Genomic DNA, 21,119 nt, shown 5'->3' with positions numbered 1-21,119 from the left:
TGACCCTTAGACATGCCTGGATAGGTGCTTATTTGTTAAGTACTAGAAACTGTTTTCCTCTAGACAGTGAGGAAAGTTGAGTGCTGTAGTAATTTGTAGCTTATTCAGTGCTTACAATAAGTTTTGAACAAGTGCTGAGCTCAAAGAAACAGATGAGTGCTGAAACTAAAAAACTGGCTAGTTCTAAGAAACAAAATTTAGCTAGAAGGCTTCCCTCCAACACAAAAAGGCTTGGGGGCTAGTGAAGAGTTGCAGTCAGTTATAGCCTTGTGCATTGCATACCCAGGAAAAAGAACTCATTAAAAACTTTAAACATGCCTTTGCCTTGCTGTTATGTTTTAGATTAGATCAGGAAGAGCATTCTCTAGTTAGATTAGAAAAGTTTAGTTATTTAGATAGAGGTTTTCTAAGACGACATACTTCTATCCTGCAGTTTAATTTTATATTTCTGGTGATTGAATTTTGGTGTTTATTGAAAGTTATTGATTTACATACTTGTAATCATTTTACTTATTATTAAATGTTTTTCATTACTTTATATTGTGGCTGGACAATCAGTGTTTTCTTCAGTGATCAGAGAGTGTTTATACCTGTTTGATACTCCAGAGGTCACCTCAAATGCCTGTCTGCTTCTAGTCATAGCTATCATTTATTTTGATATTTCATTTTTAATAATTGATCACCCTTTGAAGGGTGTGTAGACCTGTCTGATTCTGATGGCAGCATTTTCCATTTGTATTGGGGAGGAGACACAGCTGCAAATCTGTGTCAGGCTTCCCACAAATATTTGACTTTGTGAGATTTAAAGTTATTTTGAGTGTGTGAGTGTCAGAGGTCTTAAAATGGAACACATTGCTCTGAAGTGTATAATAAGGGATTACATTTGGGGTAGACAAAGGTATATAGTCCAGTCCCCAGGAAATAGTGTTCATGTTGTGCTTTTAAGGGATATTGTGGAATTTTACACTTGTGTGCTCTGTTGTTTTCCATGACGCTCCTACACTGGAGTCAGTGGTGAGGATGGAGGCTGCTTAATTACTGACTTGGGATTTAAGAAGGAGCATCACATTATTGTTGGCAGTCCAGTGGGATACTAGCTGTGCATCACATTTATTAGTGGCTGTCCAGTGGGATACTGACCGGATGTCACATTTAATTGTTGGCAGCTTAGTGGGATTTTTAACTGGATTTCAGTAGCCTGTGGGTAGTTGTCATTAAGGTGTGCACTCTTGACAGCCACAGGGTAAACATTCAGAATTTCAATCCACTGCAGTTTTTTTTTTTTTTTTTTTTTTTTTTTTTTAGTTAGATAGTCAGGAATAGCAGGCAAGGATGCCAGCAGGAGATTTTAGCAAATTTCTAAAGATTCAGTTGGCTAAGGAGTGTGAATCCAGAGGATTGGTGCATGTCAACCTGACCAAGGAAGCAAGGGTCTCTATCAGAACATCGAAGTTTTAAAACTTCGAATGTTCTAATATCGACCCATTTTCAGCGAATGCTAAAAATAGCAAAGCTGCAGAACACCAAATTCTTTCCTAGGGAAAGAATTTGGTTGGCCAGTTCTGAGGCTTCACTATTTTCAGTGCTGTGGTGGAAAGTTATGGGTCGGGTTCAGGTAAGTGTGCGATTGTGTGGATGTTAGGGTTAGGGTGCGGGTTAGGTGAGTTAGGGTTAGGGCGCGGGTTAGGTGAGTTAGGGTTAGGGTGCAGGTTAGGTGAGTGTGTGACAGTGACGGACCTTAGGGTAAGGGTTTGGGTTAAGGTAAGTGGATAGACAGTGTATGTACAGTTTAGTGTAGGGTTATTTGTAGGATTTTAAGTGTATGTGTGTGGACTGATGTTTTCTAGGTGTGCTTGTGTTGTGTGTATGTGTTTCGTAATAGCAGATTTTTTCCTTGGGAAAAAATTTGCTGTTCAGAATGTTCGATATTATATGGTTTCGATATTTTAGGTTTGATGAAATAGCGTTCGCTATTTTCATCTTTCGATAGCGTGATATAAATGCAAAAGCAATGACTTTAGCCTTGGTTGCAGCCACAGCTCAGACCAGCCGTTCGGAGGACATCCAGTTTGGTGTTGGTGATGTGCATCCTGCCAAGATGGGACAGTCCACTTTTTCTTCAGAGGACCTGAGAATACATCTGGAGTTAGAGAGACTGTGCCTAGAGGACAAAGAGAGGATGCAATGCCTGGAGGCTAAGGAAAGGGAGAAGCAATACCGATATGAGCTGAACTGGAGGCTAAACAGCTGGAGACTGAAGGGAGACTGAGATGTTTAGAAGATGAGGACAATGAGAGAGAGTGCTGGCATGAAATGGAGCTTCAAAACCTTCAAGAGGGTTATGGAGGAAATGGTGAAGGGAATAACAAGACCCCAGAAGCTGTAAAGGTCAGTAAACGTTTTCCTCAGTACAGGGATGGGGATGACTTTGATAGTTTTATTCATATTTTCAGAGGTTATATAGACAATATGATGCTGACCATGAGCTCTGGGTTTGGCTCCTGACTCCCTTACTCCATGGTAAAGCTGTTCAGGCTGTAACAAAGTTAAATGATGTAAATTGTTTGAATTATGACAAAATGAAATATTGCTTGCTTGACTGATTCAAACTTACACCTGAGGCATACAGGAAAAAGTTTGATGAACAAAGACACAAGGCAGATGAAAGTGTGTGTGATTATATTGCTGACTTAAGTACTCACCTTCAAAGATTAGTGAATGGGTATCAGGTCACCACTTTTGAGGAACTGGCAGACTTTTTGGCAAAGGAACAAGCCCTCAGTACTTTGCCTGATGACATGAGAGTCTGGTTAGCAGATCGTGAGTGTAACTCTGCAGAGGAGTTGGGGAGAAAGAGGATCTCTACTTGGCAAGCAGAGTACCACTGCATAAGAACGGGATACTCAATGGTGCACATGGACATAAGAGAACCCATGGGGGCAGTCTAAACCACTCCAACAGAGTACACCAGTAACATGGGGAAAAACTAATCCAAGTGCACGGTTAGGGATTTGATTTTTCAAGTGTAACCAGGGTGGGGGGCACATAGCAGCCAAATGTCCACTGAGGCAAGATGAGAAACACAAGGTGAGGGAGCCAGTAAGTCTGGATGATAAACTGGCAGTGGTAAGTTCTTTAGAAACAGCTGGTGTGCCAAATTATCACCAAAATTTATATCCTATTTTAGTAGATGGTAAACAGGTAACTGCTAAGAGGAACACAGCTTCTGATATAACCATTGTGAGGCCTGCAGTGGTTAAAGAAGAGCAGTACTTGCTTGGGCAGTCCACTCCAGTTAGAGCATTGGGAGGGACCCCATTCCAAATATCTTTGGCTAGGTTTCATCTTAGCTGGGAAAGTGGAAGAGGAAGCAAGCAGGTAGGTGTGTTTGTATATATTCCTGCAGATGTCCTGATAGGGAATGACTCTGATGATGCAGTGCATTGTGTACAAGCAGTGACACGCAGTCAGGTTTGGAAAAAGACATGCATTCATTCACTGGCCTGCCTTTTTCAGAATGAAAAAAAAATGGTGTGTTAGCATTTTCTTGATCATTTGCAATGTTACAAGAAAATCACTTATTAATGCCTCATTTTACTAATCATTACATATAAAATTTACTGTCTAATAATCAAAGCTTACAATCTCAAAATGTTAGAACAAAAAAAAAACTGTCAAACATTACATTAAATGGGGAGCTTTGCCCGCCCCACACCCCCCAATGTGGGGGTGCACCTCAGACTTAAATGTACCAACTTCAAGATCGCACTACAGTGCCGAAAATGGCAAAGTAACGGATCGGCCAAGCAAATTCTTTCCCAGGGAAAGAATTTGCTTAAAAGCCGTTTCGCTATTTTGCTTTTTCGCTCTTTTAAGTTTGATGAAGATGCTTTCGACAGAATGCGTCTTCAATCTCGTAATAGGAACCCAAGAAAGATGGGACTCTATTACAGTCTTCCTTTCTGCTTAATACATTTTACAACTACTGAGGCAAGGTCCTTCCAAGTGCAACACAGATCCCAAAGCTACCACCAGCACCCACACTCAGCTGATTAGTTTTGTCACCCAGTCCTCAAATATTGAACACCTCATACAGATGTAATGCTTTCAACACCCACAAACAGCAACTTAGTAAAGCAATGAACAGCAGCCTGTTATTAATGCAAAAGTATGTTTAAAAATACAAAGACACACAAATGAATAGAAAATATACTTTTTTAAATGCACTGAAACAATCACTTTTGGAAGTCTGTACAAACTCAAAAGGTCAGAACAATGAGGAACAGACATATTTTATAGTGCTCAATAACTAAGACAAAGTAATTTGGGCTGTAAGTAATGCCATAAGGGTGTCTGTGTACATCAGAAAAAAGAAACATTAAAATCAGTGACGTGATGCTGCTATTTAATTTGGGCATGCACATATATGCCTGAAAAGTTGTTTCCAACTGATAGATCATTTGAATGTGACATTGAAACTTTAAAGTCATTTAGATCAACAAGTCAAGCTGATCTGCATATTTCCCAATTAACTGATCTTAATAGTTTTGCTCAAATATACAAAACAAACACCAGTTTCAGTTGATCCTCTTCCTCTCCTATTCTATAATAACATGTTAAAAGTTATATTTATTAGATTTCCATTTATGAAAAATTAATTTTACAAGGACTTGAAAATTAATCATCTCACTTATTAGTATGTCCTTAGTGCATAATACATGAACTTTCAGCCTGCTATACTATGTTATTTTCTTTATCTGTGCAGTATTGTATGATTTTATTAGACAAGTACTATTTATTTCAGTTTTAGTCTGTACCGTATTCCATGTGATGCATGCATATATTACACATCTGCATTTATTTTTGTGTATATGCTACACACAAAATTGCATTTCTGTTCCTTCTGGTCTGTCATGGAAATGACTGCTTGGTGGAGCCTCCTAGAAGGAAAACATTAATATAAACACATAACATCACTTCTGCTACCTACTATACTGATTTTAGCAAACTTGTGTGCTTTATATATTAATAACAGGTGCTACAAAAATCCATTAAAAGATACTACATTTTAAGTGCACTAAAAACTATAATTTCATTATAATGTTGTTATTAAAGCAGAGAAATTGGCAAAGGAATTCATTATAATGGTATGAAATGCTGGTATATCCGTAGCACTGCCAAATACAAATAAAACTTTCTTCAGTAGCTTCAAAGAATAGAGCAATGTATAGCCAAAGCATGAAAGTGCTACAACTTTCAGACTCCTATCTTTGCTTTCCTAACTGTTTAAACTGCAAGCAGATACAGGCTGACCCCAAATATTATGATAAGCAAACACACATAAAGGTAAAGATGTTGTAGGGATTTGTTCCTAAGGGATGTCCAAAGATGAAAGCGATTGTAGTAATGTCCAAAATTTCAATTGAAATGGTGCTGTTTATTCCACAGTTGCAAGGCAAGGGCTTCTGCTTCCTGAAAAGAGAAAGAAGATATGTTTTGGTACTAATCACAGCTCTAATTACAAAATTACTGGCTACTACAGATGGAAATAAGAATAACCACATTGGCAAGTTATGAAATACAGCACCATATGGATATTTTTTATGAAGGTTTCCACTCAAAAATTATTTCACTGAATTTAGAAAACAAAAACAGATAGATACTGCATCTACTGTTTGCTTGAGTTACAACTGATATTTATCTCACACTTAATTGCAATTTCATATGAAATGTTAGTTTTAAATGGTATAACTAAAACTTTTTTTCTAATTACATATGACATGTTTGCATTGTCTGTGCCTTTTGGCCTTGGTCATTACTGCAAAGGATCTGAGGCCCAGCTCAACCACCAAGTCAACAAATATAGAATCACAGGAGGTTACTAGGCTAATGGCCCTGGGGCCCTTACAAGCTTAGCCAAGATTTTATTCCCAAAAATAAATCTCAGTCAGCACTTGTCACCCCATCAATGAAGAACACAGGTGGAACCCCTGGGATAAATTTGTAGTTTCCCATCCACTCATCAAGGTTGCGCTGGAAGAGGGTCAGTGAGGTACTCTGTTTGACAAACCAGGCAGCCTCTGGGAGACAAACCTATCTCTCCAGCAGGTTTTGTTGATATTTCATATTAGAGTCAGGCCTTTCAAGCAGGTAATCCGCAAGGAGTTAGACTTATGGATATGGAACATCTCTAGTAGGGCAGGGTCTGAGACTGCCTCATAGGTGAGACACTGATTACCTCTGAGCAACCTGTATGATACCAAGTAGAGTGATCATAATTTGAGCCTGTCCACATAGGACAGATGTTGGATACCATGGATTCTCTTTGTGAGGTATTTCTGTGGCCTTTCCAGTTTGTGCAGATGTTTGGAGAGGTACATACTAAACAGGGCATTATACTCAATTGCTGGTCTAATGAGGGAGGAGTACAGAGAGGTAATGACCTCCTTTTTTCTGGATGCAATCCCTTTACTTATGAGATGAATCAAGTAAAAGGCTTTTCTGACCAGTGCTGCTACATGATGGTCAAATGTGAGATTGTTACCAATTTGTGTACCAAGATCTCTCATCACAGGTTGTGTGTTTAGGGGGTTGCCGTTAATGTGGTAATCAGTAGGGGCCATGTTTTTGCAAAATGGTATGATGATAAATTTTTTTTGCAATTAGCTTGAAGCCATGACTTTGGCTCCAGTCATTAGTTGCTGTTAAACCCTCTTGCATTATGGTAACATCATTTGGGGAGTCAATGACAGCACCCAACTTACAGTCGTCCACAAATTTGGTTAGCTACAGGCCATTTGTCTTTACCTGGACCTCTGAGATGTATATGCCAAACAGCAGGGGTCCCAGGGCAGATCCTTGGGGGACATCACTACTGACAGGTATGCTATCGGAGGTGGAGGCACCTATTTTGACCTTGAGGTTCCTGTCGGTGAGCCAGTTGGTCACCTACCTGATGAGATAGGGATTTACACCAGGCTGTGTTAGCTTTTCGATGGTGCCTGAGTGGGGGATTGTGTCGAAGGCCTTGGCCAAGTCAAGGTAAGCTGTATGTACTGGCTTTCCTTCATCCAGGGCCTTGGTGACAGTCTCAAATAAGTCAACCAGATTCAACAGGCAAGATCTGCCCTTAACGAATCTGAATTGGGTGGGGACAAGTGCTTGGAGATTGACTATGTCCTTGTTTATGAGATCCATAATAATACGCTCAATGGCTTTACAGATCAGACTTGTCAAGCTAATGGGGTGATAGTTTCCAGGGTCAGTAGTGGTGCCACCTTTGTGCACAAGGATGACAATGGCAGTTCTCCACTCTGCTGGGATGAAGCCTGTACTTAGGCTGTGATTGAACAGGGTGCTCAATGGTGAAGGCAGTTCTTGCTGGAGATGGTGCAGAATACAGGTAGGGATACTATCAGGTCCCATGGAAGCTATGTTCTTTGCCTTAGATAGGGCCTTTAACACTTGATCTATGGAGATGTGAGGTGCGGAACAAGTATTAGGGATGTCGAAAGGGCCTTTGGGGGGGATAGGGGGTGAAGTTTGCTCTGAGCCCATCTGCTAGCAGACTGGCTAAGTCAACAGGATCAGTGTAAGTGATAGTGTTAAGTACTAATTTGGAACAAACCTGGGCTTTGCCATGGAGGTTCCTGATGTAACTGAAGAAGCCTTTGTGGTTTCCCTTTATTCTGGAGGCTAGTTTCAATTCATAATTGGCTTTGGAGGTTTTCGCTAGTGATCTAATTTGCTCATTGAGGCTAAGGAGACAATTTTTCTAATTTGGAATTTGTTCCTTTTTACCTTTGAACAACAGTTCCCTTCCTTTTGTTGTAAAGCCTGTTGATAGAGGATGTCCACCAAATAGGTTTATGTTTCCTTGAAAAGCAGGTTTTAGTTCTGTTGGGTATGGCTCAGTCCATGTAGTTGTACAGGTGCTTGTATACTGTACTGACGTACTGCTCAGCATAGTGGCCTGCATTCCCTGAGGGGGGCGGTGGTGTGAAGCTACAGATAGTTGCAGTCAACTTTTGAGAAGTTTTTTAGCTTCATTAGGGCTGGGCGGGGGGGGGGGGTTGAGTGGGATAGAAACTTCGAATGAAAAAGTCTGATTAACTGATTTCACCAGGGAAGAACATACAATGGGAATGGAGCAGTGGTCACCCATGTTGGTGAGAAACATGTCCAGAATGTTATCTCCCCTTGTGGGAGATGAGACAAACTGGTCTAGTGCATTAGAACTGATGAAGTCAAGGAATAATTGAATGAGTGCATTAGTGCAGGAATAGTTCACCCAGTGTATGGTGGGGTAGTTGAAGTCACCAAGGATCAGGGTGTTAGGGGTACCTTGATGGAGCCAAGTAGATCCAGGTAAAAGGAGTGGGTGTCCTGAGTCCTGGAGAGGGGTCTATAACTTAGGTGGGTGTCTTGCCAACTGTCAGTTGCACCTGGATTAGTTCCAGTGCATCATGCTGGCAAACCAGTCTGGACGTGTGCCTGTCCTTAATGAAGATAAAGACTCCACCACCCCTTGTCTGACCAACCTCATTTTGGGGTCGGAATGTGTGGGATGAGGTATAGCCTGGTAAGGCAGGGGTGTTCTTTGCAGCTCTGAACCAAGTTTCCATGACCTCACAGACATCCGCATCTTCCAGTGCAAGGATAGCCACCAGTGAGTGCATTTTCAGGTTAAGGCTCCTAGCATTAAGCAGCATGACCTTCAATTTGCTTTTTGACAAAACTTTTATGTTGGAAGATTTGTCTTTGGGACATTGCCTAAAAAAAGGCATACTGGGGGAGGTGACAGCCTTGGCCAGGATCCAGAATCCCAGTGGTGACAGGTGGGAGCCATCTCTGGCAAAGCATTGAGTTCTGTCAACCATGTCATTCCAGGCGGACAGATACTGGATCTCCTTGGAATGACAACAGAAAAGTACAGTTTTGTACCTACCATAAATGTAGATGTTCGAGTGTTCACCCTGCTGCAGTCATCACACTTGGGTTATCCTGTCGTCAGGTGGTCCCGCAGTCGGCCGGAATTCCAAAGTCTTGGTCCGGCATCAGTTGCTGTCACCTCTTCCCTGATGTCAGTGCGCCAGGGGTATATATAATGCAACCGACACCATTATCTTCAGTTTTTCTTGCCCCAGATGTCAGGTGCCCCCAAAAAGGTGGTCAGAATTAGTACCAAATGGAGTGAACACTGCACAAACACAAAATCCCTTCAGCTATAAGCAAATACATCAGTAAGGCATAGAAGAGATTTTTCCAGAAGATCAGAGGGGATGGAGGGAGGGTAACCTAGACTGCAGCAGGGTGAGCACTCGAACATCTACATTTATGGTAGGTACAAAACTGTACTATGTTCATCGTGTTACCCTGCTGCAGTCATCACACTTGGGCTGAATCCCAAAGCAAAGGTAGGGGGGAGGTATCATAGAGGGTTAGTGGAGGCAATAAGGCCCTGCAGAACTGCAGTGGTGAAGCCTGCCCTGGACTTAGAGTAAAGAGGTAAGTGATAGTGTTTGGTAAAGGTGTGTACTGAACTCCAAGTTGCAGCTTCTAAAATTTCCTTGGTTGGAACCCCCCTGAGAAAGGCTGTAGAGGTAGCTGTTGCCCTGGTAGAGTGGGATCTAATGGTAGCAGGAACTGGTTTCCCATGATGGGTATAGCAGAAACGTATGCAATGACCTATCCATTTAGAAATGGTCTGCTTAGATATAGCCTTCCCTTGAGAAGCTGTAGCATAGGATACAAAGAGCTGGTCAGTTTTTCTGAAAGCCTTAGTTTTGTCCAAGTAGGAACGAAGCTGCCTGTGAATGTCCAAGGAATGCAGGAGTCTCTCACCTTTGTTCTGTGGATTGGGGAAGAAGGTGGGTAAGTGGATGGTTTGATTCAAAGCTACACTGGAAACCACCTTAGGCATGAAGGAAGGATTAGTTCGTAGAGAAACTCTGTCTTGATGAAAAATGAGGAAAGGTTCCACTGCCATTAGTGCCTGTAGCTCTGAGACTCTCCTAGCTGAAGGTATTGCTAGGAGCAGGGCAGTCTTCCAAGATAGGAACTGAAGATCTGCAGAGAAAGCTGGTTCAAAGGGAGGTAGTGTTAGTTTTTCCAGAACACAGTTGAGGTCCCATGTTGGTGTAGGAGCTCTCCTGGGTGGTCTAATGTTTTTTGCCCCTCTGAGGAACTGCCTTAGAAGAGGATGTGAAAATAAAGGTGGATCCGTGTTGTAGTGAGCTGAAATAGCTGAAGCATGGATTTTAATTGAGGAAAAGGAAAGTCCTTTGTGCAACATCTCAGCTAAATTCTGTAGAATGTGAGGCAGGTGAGGCTGAATTGTGTCTTGGCCTTTAGCTTGGTTCCAGGCACAAAACCTTTTCCATTTGTCCGAATAAGCCTTCCTGGTGCTTGGCCTCCTGGTTTCCAGAATAACATCCAGAACTGCTTGTGAAAGAGGAGCTGGTTGGTTGTTTAGTTGATTTGCCATGCAGCCAGATTTAAAGTTTTGAGCTGGCTGTGAAGAATCTGTTTGTTTTGTTGTGTGAGCAAATGGGGTATTTGAGGCAATATCCATGGTGGGCTGTGGGCCATATTTTTCAATAGTGGGTACCAGTGCTGGAGTGGCCAGTCTGGAGCTATGAGAATCAGTCGTGGTCTCTCCTTTTTGACCTTCAAAAGGACCTTTGTGAGGAGAGGTAATGGAGGGAAGGCATATGCTGTCAGGTTTTTCCAACTGAAAGAGAGAGAGTCCACTTTCCAAGCTTGATGGTGGAAGGTCCTTGTACAAAATTTTGTCAGATGGTAGTTTTGAGGACTGGCAAACAGGTCTATGATTGGAAGGCCCCATTTTTGAGTTATCGTTGCAAATATTTGTGGATCTAATTTCCACTCGTGGGGATCGTTGATGTTTCTGCTGAGGTCGTCTGCCAATGTGTTCTTCTGTCCTGGCAGGAATTGAGCTTGTAACTGGACTTGGTAGGCCAGAGCTGTGTTCCATAAGATCATTGCTTGCCTGCATAGAGGGTAGGAATATGTACCCCCTTGTTTGTTTATGTACCACATTACCGTGGTGTTGTCTGTCTTTATTGCAAGTTGTCCTGGATGTAATAGATCCTTGAAGGCTGTCAGAGCTTTCTGTACAGCTAGCATCTCTTTTTGATTTATGTGCAGATTTCTTTGATCTGCAGTCCATAGGCCTTGAATGCATTGTCCTGCCATGTGTGCCCCCCAGGCGTAGTCTGAAGCATCTGTTGTGATAGTCTGCCTGGCTGGGGCAAGGTGAAAGGCTGACCCTTGTTGAGGTGACATGCCTGTGACCACCATAGAAATTCCTGTTGTAGGCAAGGAATGAGAGATATCATTGTGTCCAAGCTGTGGCTGTGTTGAGACCATATGCTTTTTAGGTACCACTGTAATTTCCTCATATGCAGCTTTGCAAATGATATTATTAGTATGCAAGATGCCATGAAGCCCAAAGCCTGCAGAATTTTTCTTGCAGTTAATTGGGTCTTTGTTGCCATTGTCTTGAAATATTGAGTCAGTTGTAGTTGCTTGTCTGGCGTAAGATAAGCCTTCTGGGCCATTGTGTTCAAGCTGGCACCCAGGAATGTCATTTTTTGTGAGGGTACTAGTTTTGACTTCTTTTCGTTTACTGTGTACCCCAGGCAGTTTAGTAGATGCTTTACAAAGACCTGATGATGTAAGAGAATGTCTTTGCTTTCTGCTTGGATGAGGCAGTTGTCCAGGTATGGATATATTTGAATTCCTCTTTATCTGCAGTATGCAATTACTGGTGCCAGGCATTTTGTGAAAACTCTGGGTGCAGTAGATAAGCCAAAGGGCAGTGCAGAGAATTGGTAATGGGTTGAACCTGCAATGAAACGGAGGTATCTTCTGCAACTTTGTCTGATAGGGACATGCAGGTATGCCTCCTTGAGGTCCAACATTACTAGCCATGCTTCCTTGCCCAGCATGGGAAGTAGCTGCTGTAGTGTTAGCATCTTGAATTTGGGTACTTGTAAGTAAGTGTTTAGAATTGAAAGGTCCAGAATTGGTCTCCAGGCATTGTCCTTTCTGGGCACTAGAAAGAGTCTTGAGTAAAAACCTTGGCCTTGCTCTCGAGTAGGTACCAGCTGAATGGCTCTCATGTCCATGAGAGCTGTAATTTGCTTTTGTGCCTCTGCCCATTGATTTTGTGGCAGATTTGGCATTCCTCTTTTCATTGGCAAGGTGTGGAAGTGGAATCTGTATCCTCGTAAAATGATGTCTAGGACCCATTTGTCCTTTGTGACTAACTGCCAGTTGTCTGCAAAAAGTGTGAGTTTTCCCCCCCAAAGGGGCTGCCAAGAGAGTATTGCTTGGCCAGATGAGGTGCAAGTCATTGAGTATGCCTTCTGGTGGATTGAGGCCTGTCTTCTCCTCCCTTCTGTGTTGTAGTGCCCCACTGGCGAGGTTTATACTGGGCTTGTGGTTGTCCTCTGCCCCTTGGGCGTCTGTATTTACCCCTCTGTGGTCTGTCAGTGGCTGGAAAGGACCAATTTTTTGTTGGCCAGTTTCTGCTGAAGCGAGGGGGATGTACTTGTAGGAAATCTTTGACTGTCTGCATAGATTTTGCCTTATCTTCCATTTTCTTTAAAACTTCTTCTGCTTTAACTCCAAAAAGAACATCCTGCTGTAAAGGAGCATCTACTAGTTTTGCTTTAACATGATCAGGCAGAGTTTGTTCCTTTAACCAAGCATGCCTACGTATAACAGACCCAGTGACAGCTGCTCTGCAGGAAGCCTCCAAAGAATCAAACCCACATTGTAAGGTATGTTTGCCCACCTGCTCAGTGGCGTGCAACAGTTCCTGTACTTCTTTCAATTCAGATTGTTGAGGGAGAGTAGTTATTCTTTGCTTAAATTGAGAGATAAGAAATTGCTGATACTTAAGCATATGAAATTGACAATTCAGTGCCCTCATAGCTAGTGTGGCTGAGGTGTAAACCTTTTTCCCCCACCTGTCTAGTGCTCTGGAATCCCTCTCAGAAGGTACTGGGTTTTTAGCCATATAAGCCTTAGCCCCCCTTGGGACCCTGGGAGATAGTCTCTGGGTCAGCTACTGGGCTTTTGTAAAGAAATTTGTGGGAATCAGGCACTCTGTAGTATCTGTCAGGCTTAGCCGGAGCAGGAGGTAGAGAGTCTAGGTTGAAACTGGATTCTAAATAGACATCATCCACAATGTCCAAAACTGGTGGGATGGCAAGTGGTCTGTGTTGGGGGAGTAAAAGAAACTCTCTGAGCCTTTTCTTTGAATCAGAGTAGTCTTGACCTTCCCAGTGAAAATGTTCCCTCATAGTGTGTAAAGTTTCCCCAAAGGAGTAGTCTTCAGGAGGAGAAGCTGAGGGAATAGAGTCCTCAGCATCAGAATCTTCATAAGGAGAGAAGGTATAGTCTTGGTCCTCAGAGGAGTCTGAAGAAATGGACATTTGCTCAGAGGAAGCAAAATCTTCCTCTTGTCAAGGCCTTTTGTCAGGAGGGGGCTGTGAACCCCTGATTAAAGAAATCAAATCTTCAGCCATTTTGAGCATCTGTTTCTTAGGCATAGGGCCTTGAACAGGAGACTGAAGTGCAGTCCTTTTAGTTTTAGAAGGAGTCTTCGACTTAAAAAACGTTTTAAAGGTGAGAGTCGTCGGTCTGAAAACGCCTTCAGAAACTGATGGCGGTTCTGTAGCACCGACGTCTTTTGAAGTAAAGTTGTCGGAAGGGCCTGAAGTAAAAGGCTGCATCGGCCTGGTACATTCCGACAAAATTTCCGAAGCGGTCTTGGGTTCCAGATCTGCGGTAGTCAGGGGCTGCGTCGGAGCCTCACTGAGGACCAGAGAACCGGAGACTGGATCAGCCGAGGCCTCGGAATCTGGCTTAGGCCTGGGCTGCCTGTCCTTATCCCTGCGTTTTTATGCACGCCAGTAGTCAGTTGCTCCGACGGCATGTTGTAGTTAAATTTCCTACCGAAGTAGTGTCGTGCAAAATCATAGGTTCATAGGTTCATAGGTTTATACTAGGCTATCTGCCCTAAGGCATTTATAAGCCTAGCCCAAATTATTGTGGCTTACGCCACCCCTTATATGAAAAAATACTGTGCCCATTAGTTTGTTGTGCCTCTGTCCAGCAGTGACCCAGAGATGATTCCCGGGGTAAACCTACGATCTCCCATCCACAGGTCTAGATTTCTCTTGAACAGAGTCAGCGAGGTGCTCTGCCTCACATGGACCGGGATTTTATTCCACAGCATAGGGAGTCTCTGAGTGATAAATCTATCCCTCCAGCACGTCCTATTTATATCCGTGCTAAGGTTTAAGTCGCTTGCTCTAGTGGTTTTGGTGGATTTGGATTTTTTGAGGTGGAGCATGTCCATTAATTCCGGGTTGGACATGGCCTTGTATGTCAGGCACATGTCACCTCTGAGCAGACGGTATGCGACTGAATAGAGCTGGAGTTTCTTCAATCTGGCAGCATATGACAGATTTTGGAGTCCCTTTATCCTTTTGGTGAGGAACTTTTGGGGTCTCTCCAATTGCTGCAGATGTCGGGTGAGATACATCCCGAATGGGGCATTGTACTCGATCATTGGTCTGATAAGTGAAGAGTACAGGGGAACAATGACCTCACTAGATCTGGATGTGAATCCTTCATGATCAGGTGGGCAATGTAGAAGGTCTTTCTAACCACTTTAGCAATGTGAGTATCAAAAGAAAGGCCACTGTCAACCTGGGTCCCCAGGTCCCTGATAACCTCTTCTGTGCTTAGTGGATTGCCACCTATATGGTAGCTTGGGGTTACCTTGTTTTTCCCGAAGGGTATGACTATACATTTTTGGCGTTTAACTTCAGGCCATGGCTCTGGCACCAGCTATCTGTTTCCGTGAGTCCCTTCTGAAGGATATCCGTGTCCGATGCACTTTCCACTATGGCGCCCAGTTTGCAGTCATCTGCAAACTTTGTCAGCCAAAGTCCTCCCATGTTGGCCTGTACTTCTGAGAAGTAGATGCCAAACAATAGGGGCCAAGGACCGAGCCCTGTGGGACACCACTTGTGACCGGCTTGGAGTCTGACACAGCGCCAGCAACTCTAACCCTGTGGGTTCTGTCCTTAAGCCAGTTTGCAACCCATCTTGTGACATATGGGTTTACATTTAAGCTGGTAGTTTTTCTACAATACCCGAGTGGGGTATTGTGTCGAAAGCCTTTGCAAGGTCAAGGTAGGCTGTATGGACTGCCTTTCCTCATCAATGGCCTTGGTGACTATTTCAAGAAGTCGACCAAGTTCAAAAGGCATGATCTTCCCTTGACAAAGCCAAACTGGGTCGGGTCCAATGTCTGCAAGTCCCCTATATCTTTGTTTATGAGCTCCATTATGATCCTCTCCATAGCTTTGCAGACTAGACTTGTTAAGCTTATGGGGCGGTAATTACCAGGGTCCGTGAGGCCACCTTTGTGGAGTGGGACCACAGTTGCCGTGACGCCACTCCTTGGGCACGTATCCTGTGGTAAGGCTGAGATTAAACAGCTGCCTTATGTGCGGGTTTAATTCCTCATTTAGCTCGTGTAGCACACAGCCGGGGACACCATCCGGTCCCATTGATGCTGTGTTTTTAGCTTTAGAGAGAGCAGCTTTCACCTGCGCATTTGAGATGTCCGGGAGGCTACACTCGGCTGGGATAGTTATCTCTCCTTTAGGGGGAGAGGGGTGAAGTTTGCACTGAACCTGTCTGCCAGTATGTTGGCAATGTCTGTGGGTTCAGTGATTTTTGTATCATTTTGGACTAATTCTGAGCATATCTGTGAGTTTCCACCCAGGTTCCTAACATAGCTGAAAAAGGCCTTATGATTGTCCTTTGAATCCATGGCAATTTTTCTCTCAAAATTGGCCTTAGTTGATTTTATGAGTGCTCGTATTTTTTTACTAATAATGATCAGGGGTGACTTCCCTTTTATGGATTTTGTTCTATCATGTAATAGCTTTCTCCTCTTATTATAAAGTTTGTTAATGGCTGGGGTCCACCAGATTGGATGTTTGCCCTTTGTGGAAAGAGTCTTGGTTTTATTTGGGATTGCCTGATCCATGCAGTCCTGGAGGTGTTCATAGAAGGCATTTGTAAGGGCTTCCGCAGCTTGGGTTGTGGTTTCCTCTGACTCAGGGGCCTTGAAGGATACCACACCAGTCTTGAGTAGTGTGAAGTTTGCTTTAGAGAAGTTCTTCACTATGGTCTTTTTTGTTTGGGGTGGGGGCGGGATGTGGATTTCCAGAGAGATTAGTTTATGATCAGATCTCACCAATGAGGGATATACTTCCGATGTGGAGCATTTTGTCCCCATGTTTGTGACAATGAGATCTAGTATATTTTCTCCTCTCGTGGGAACAATGACTAGCTGTTCCATGGCATTTGAATTTATGAACTCCAGGAACCGTTGGGCTAGAAAGTTAGGGCTTGAGTAATGTTCCCAGTCTATATTCGGGTAGTTGAAGTCACCCAATATGATGGTGTTTGGAGATACATTTATACCCTCCAGTGTCTTCAGGAAGGCTGTGTGGGGTTCCTGAGTTTGAGAGGGTGGCCTGTAGCATGCTACAATTTGTAGAGCAGTTTTGCCTATGGTTAGTTGCACCTGGATGGTTTCCGAAGCTTCATGCGTTGCCACCAACCTGGAGGTGTGAGTATCCTTTATGAATATGGATACACCCCCGCCTTTTGTGGAGTGGTCCGGGTTTTGGGGCCGGAACGCATGATATGAGGTAAAACCTAATCAAAGCGTCTTTTAATAGTATGCTTATTAAACCTAGCACAAAACTGACAAGAAGTGACGTTGTGGTCTGGGCCTAGGCAAGGTATGCAATAAGAATGGAAATCCTTATGAGGTATTTACTTCCCACAAGAAATACAATTGTCAACTTTTTCTGACATCGGTCTAAGGCAAGAAAAGTTTCCCCAATCGGGTACTTAGCTTTATAGAAGACTTCGGTCTGAAATTCGAATTCAAAAATCTCAGGAGTCGGCCGACCGGCACTTGCGAACTGCTTCTGCTTCGGGCATCGCGCGGCAAGAAAGACTGAAGAAAATGGCGTCGGTTGCATTATATATATACCCCTGGTGCACTGACATCAGGGAAAAGGCGACAGCAACTGACGCCGGACCAAGACTTTGGAATTCCAGCCGACTGCAGGATCGCCTGACGACAGGATAACCCAAGTGTGATGACTGCAGCAGGGTAACACGATGAACATCTAAGCCAATTGTTGAAGTCAATTTTTTTTGTTGGTACTGTGGTAACATTCTTCATGATGGAAGGATGCGCGTTATGCTATGGTCATACCTGCCTGGGACAAATACTCTGAGAGCTCAATCATGTCTCTATTCATATAGTCCAGGGAGGTACATCTCAAGTCATTCACACCAACATGGACAATGACAGAGTTGTACTTGTTGTGGAGAGACTTAAGTGCATGCATGATATGATGGATTCTGGCCCCAGACAGACAAATGACCATGACCTTATCATTGTCGAGCCTGGCGAGGGGGTCATTGGTGTGTCTTGTTATTGAGTCGCCAATGACTAGCATGTTTGGTTTATTGTTAAGCCTTAAGGGCTGTGATGGTTTATTGTTTTGCCTTATGGGCTGTGTTTGTGAGACATCGGTGTGTTGTCTGCTGTGTGTGATGTGTTTGGTGTTGTGTGTGGAATGCTTGTGAATGTGTTTTGGAAGGCTCTGCTGTTTAGGTAAGTTTTTATTGAGGACTTATACATAAGTGGGTGGGTGTTGTGCTTGACTATGTGAAGTGAGTGGTGTGGTGTTTGTGCTGGCAATCTCCTCTTTATCAGGAGTACTGACTGTGGCGCAAGAAAGCATGGATTCCAGGTTACTGATGTACATGCATTTCTCGCAATTAGAAGAATTATGTGCTAGGAAAAGAGGGCTGTCAGTAAACATGAGGCAGTTGCTACATTGTCTTAGTATACTGTTGTCAACCAGGCTGGCTGGAGAAACTGAAGGGAATTTTCCAAACATAGTGTTCCTAATACTTGGGCAGACTTATGGAGACAGTGTTTTGATAAGGGTTGGTCCACAAGAGTGTAGACCACGGGGGTGGAGTCTGAATGGCTAACTGGAAAGCAGCAGTATTTTAGATCTCCTTATAACTAGTTAAATAAGACAGGAAAAATATTCTTTTTTTTTCTTCAAAGTATAAAATCTATAGGTAAAGGACTACTTTACATAATTAGAAACTTTGGTGAAGTTTTACAAATAATTTCCTGTCAAAAAGCTTGGAGATATATTCACTTGTTAAAATGAGCAACTCAAAGAATTCTCACCAGGATGCTGCCTTAAAGTAAGAACTATTACAGATGGCATCTACCCTGCAGGAGTTGTCTTTGAAGATGGATGATTTTAAAGAGAACCTGGAAAATCTTAAAATAAGCAGTCAAAAACAGGCTGACACCCTCAAGGAAATGCTACAACAACACCAGACAAGGATAACAGGAATAGAGGTTTCTCTAAATGACTTAGAAAGCAGACTTAAGGAAACACAGAAAGAACTGCTTCTTAAACAAAACACTTGGTTGGTTAATAAAGTAGATGACTTGGAAAATAGAGAGAGGAGAAATAACATCAGGATTTTCGGATTACTTGAAAAGACAGAAGGTGAGGATATTATTTTCTTTTTATCAAGCTGGATCCCTGATTTTTTTTAATTTAAAAGAAGGACTTTCCTTTGGCATTGAAAGGGCACACAGAGCTCTTGGGAAACCTGCCACTATCTCAAACTCTCTTCCTAGGTCAATAATTATCAAATTTATTTCATACTTGGACAAGGAACTGATTTTAATATCTGCTTGGAGGAAGGCACCTCTAAAATATAAACAGACCCTGATAAGATTTGATAACGACTATTCATCTAGAATAATGGAACAAAGGAAAAAAGTCTGGCCAATGAAACATTTCTGAAACAAAATAACATCAAGGCACAACTTGCATATCCAGCTAAGATAAGAATACTGTATGCCAACGAGATGAGGACTTTTATTGACTTAGAGGAAGCCTCTTCATTTATTAAAACTAATAATGTGATTACTTTACCAGAATATATGGACTGGCTGTCACCTTCTCTCAAGAAAACAAAAGAAACAAATGTCTGGACAGATGTCAAAAAGAAGAAGCAAAAGACTGATACTGTTATAGCCAAATCTCCCAAAGCATCTACTAAGATATGAATTGTTTTAACATTACTTTAAAGGCCCAATTTTACTGCTTGGAATTTTAAAACAAAGGTAACTAACTACTGGAATCTTTATCTATATTTTTTGAAAATAGATGACATATGAGAGTTTTCACATTACCTCAGGTATGTAAAACAGGGTACTTTTCTTTCACATAAGGAGGGTTATATAGCACATTAAATATTGATACTGTAAATCAACATACATAGTATGTGTATTTTCTATTAATTTTCTCTTTTCTTTCTCTCTTCTCTCTTTTCTCATTATTTATTTTAACTGCATCTTGTCTCCCTTTCTAAATCTCTCCTATTTACTATACTAATATAGTCTGTATATGTTTAATAACTCACTATCTATACATAGATAAATAATAGTCTAAAATAATCTAGTTTTAAGGTAGACTAATTGGAATAGTGAACTTAATTAATTGTTATTACAATATTTATTGGATTAATGATAGTCACTGTTATGCTTATTGGGACTGGGGACATGTTCGTGATTAACTCTGAAATATTCCATTCATGTACATATGTACTTTGAATTATTTCCTTTTAGTATTAACAAATACATAAAAAAAAAAAAAAAAAAAAAAGGAAAAAATGTACTGTTGGTTAAGAGAAGTGAAGCTTTCTTCACAGTCTATTTGCATTGCCATAGCAACGGTAAACAATTGCTGCAGTTTCTAAGGACACTGAATCTGCGAAGTGCATTTAGCCTCACAGGTAACAAATAATAAGAAAAAGTAATGTTGTTTAGTTATTAAAATGAAAAACAACCTAAACAGGGTAAAATAAATACATAATAGGATTATTTGTACATATTTTATGATTTATCCTCACAGGATTACATATTCCTGGAAACTACATGTGCACTAAAATGTAGCTGCTTGATTAAAAAGTATTACTCACTTTAACATGCTGATTTCACAAGCTGTCTGCACTGTAAAGGTTACATTTTATATGTTACTTGAAACTGTCAGTCTCTAGAGCACATGAAAAGATACATATTACTTTTTGCAACATGTTATCTTTGCAGTTACCTCACACTCTGTACAAACTCACTTGGTAACTGATAGCTGCTATTCATTTAAAATATCAGTTTAAATATTAAATGTACCCTTGAAATGTTATTGACATTTTGACAAAATATAATCTGAACTGTAAAATGAATGACTTGAAAGAAGTGAAGTAATGCATAGATTTCAAAGACAGTTCTTGACACTACAGTTTGTTTGTCTTTTCTGCTTTTCCAGGTTAGGGGTCGCCACAGCGGAACTCCGGTCCACTAATGATTGGCAGTAGATTTTTATGGTGCCGAGTTGCCAGCCCGACGCTCAACCTTCAGCGAAGGCACGCCCATTCACGCTTGTCTTTTGGAGGCCACTCGACATGGGGAGCACATGCAGACTCCACACAGAAGGCACTCCAGTCGAGAATCGAACAAGAGAACCTCTTGCTGTGAGGCAACAACGCTACCTAAAAGTTAAAATATATATTTACAAGGAAGTATTGAAATGTTTTAGTCTTCCAGTTAAAATAGCTTACTGTCAACATTTTGCGATATCAGAAAGTTTGAAGAGCTAGGAAATTACTATTCTTTGTCTTTATAATGATTATTAGATGTTAAGACTCTGCTTAGTTTAATGAATTGTGACATATGTTTATGAGGAAAAGTGGACTCAATTACTTACATTAGACTACACATTCCTGGAAACTCAATTGAAATGTCCCCAAATTACTTGTGAATTTAAATGAAACTGCCTGATTAATAAGCATAATTTACTTTAGCAACTTGAATCCATAAGCTATCTGCTCTATATATACTACATTATATATGTCACTTGCATATGACAGTCTCTAGAACA

The 21,119-nt window shown here is 41.8% G+C and overlaps 1 protein-coding gene across 4 annotated transcripts in view; it reads right to left on the bottom strand.

Moving 5' to 3' along the window:
- Positions 1–4,197: 4,197 nt before the first annotated feature.
- LOC122801831 (SH3 domain-binding glutamic acid-rich-like protein) overlaps positions 4,198–21,119 on the bottom strand; it is a 600,908-nt gene continuing 583,986 nt past the window's right edge. For all 4 annotated transcript variants that reach the window (XM_044071471.1, XM_044071470.1, XM_044071472.1 and 1 more), the window contains one exon: positions 4,198–5,472. The gene's annotated coding sequence lies outside the window, so the exon portion shown is untranslated. The remainder of the gene's footprint in view (positions 5,473–21,119) is intronic.

This window comes from Protopterus annectens, chromosome 5.part0 (assembly GCF_019279795.1).
Source record: "Protopterus annectens isolate FY-2018-M chromosome 5.part0, PAN1.0, whole genome shotgun sequence".
In the NCBI taxonomy this organism is placed as follows: Eukaryota; Metazoa; Chordata; order Ceratodontiformes; family Protopteridae; genus Protopterus; species Protopterus annectens.
Note: the sequence above shows the minus strand (reverse complement) of the source record. Positions and strands in the feature narration are given on the sequence as shown.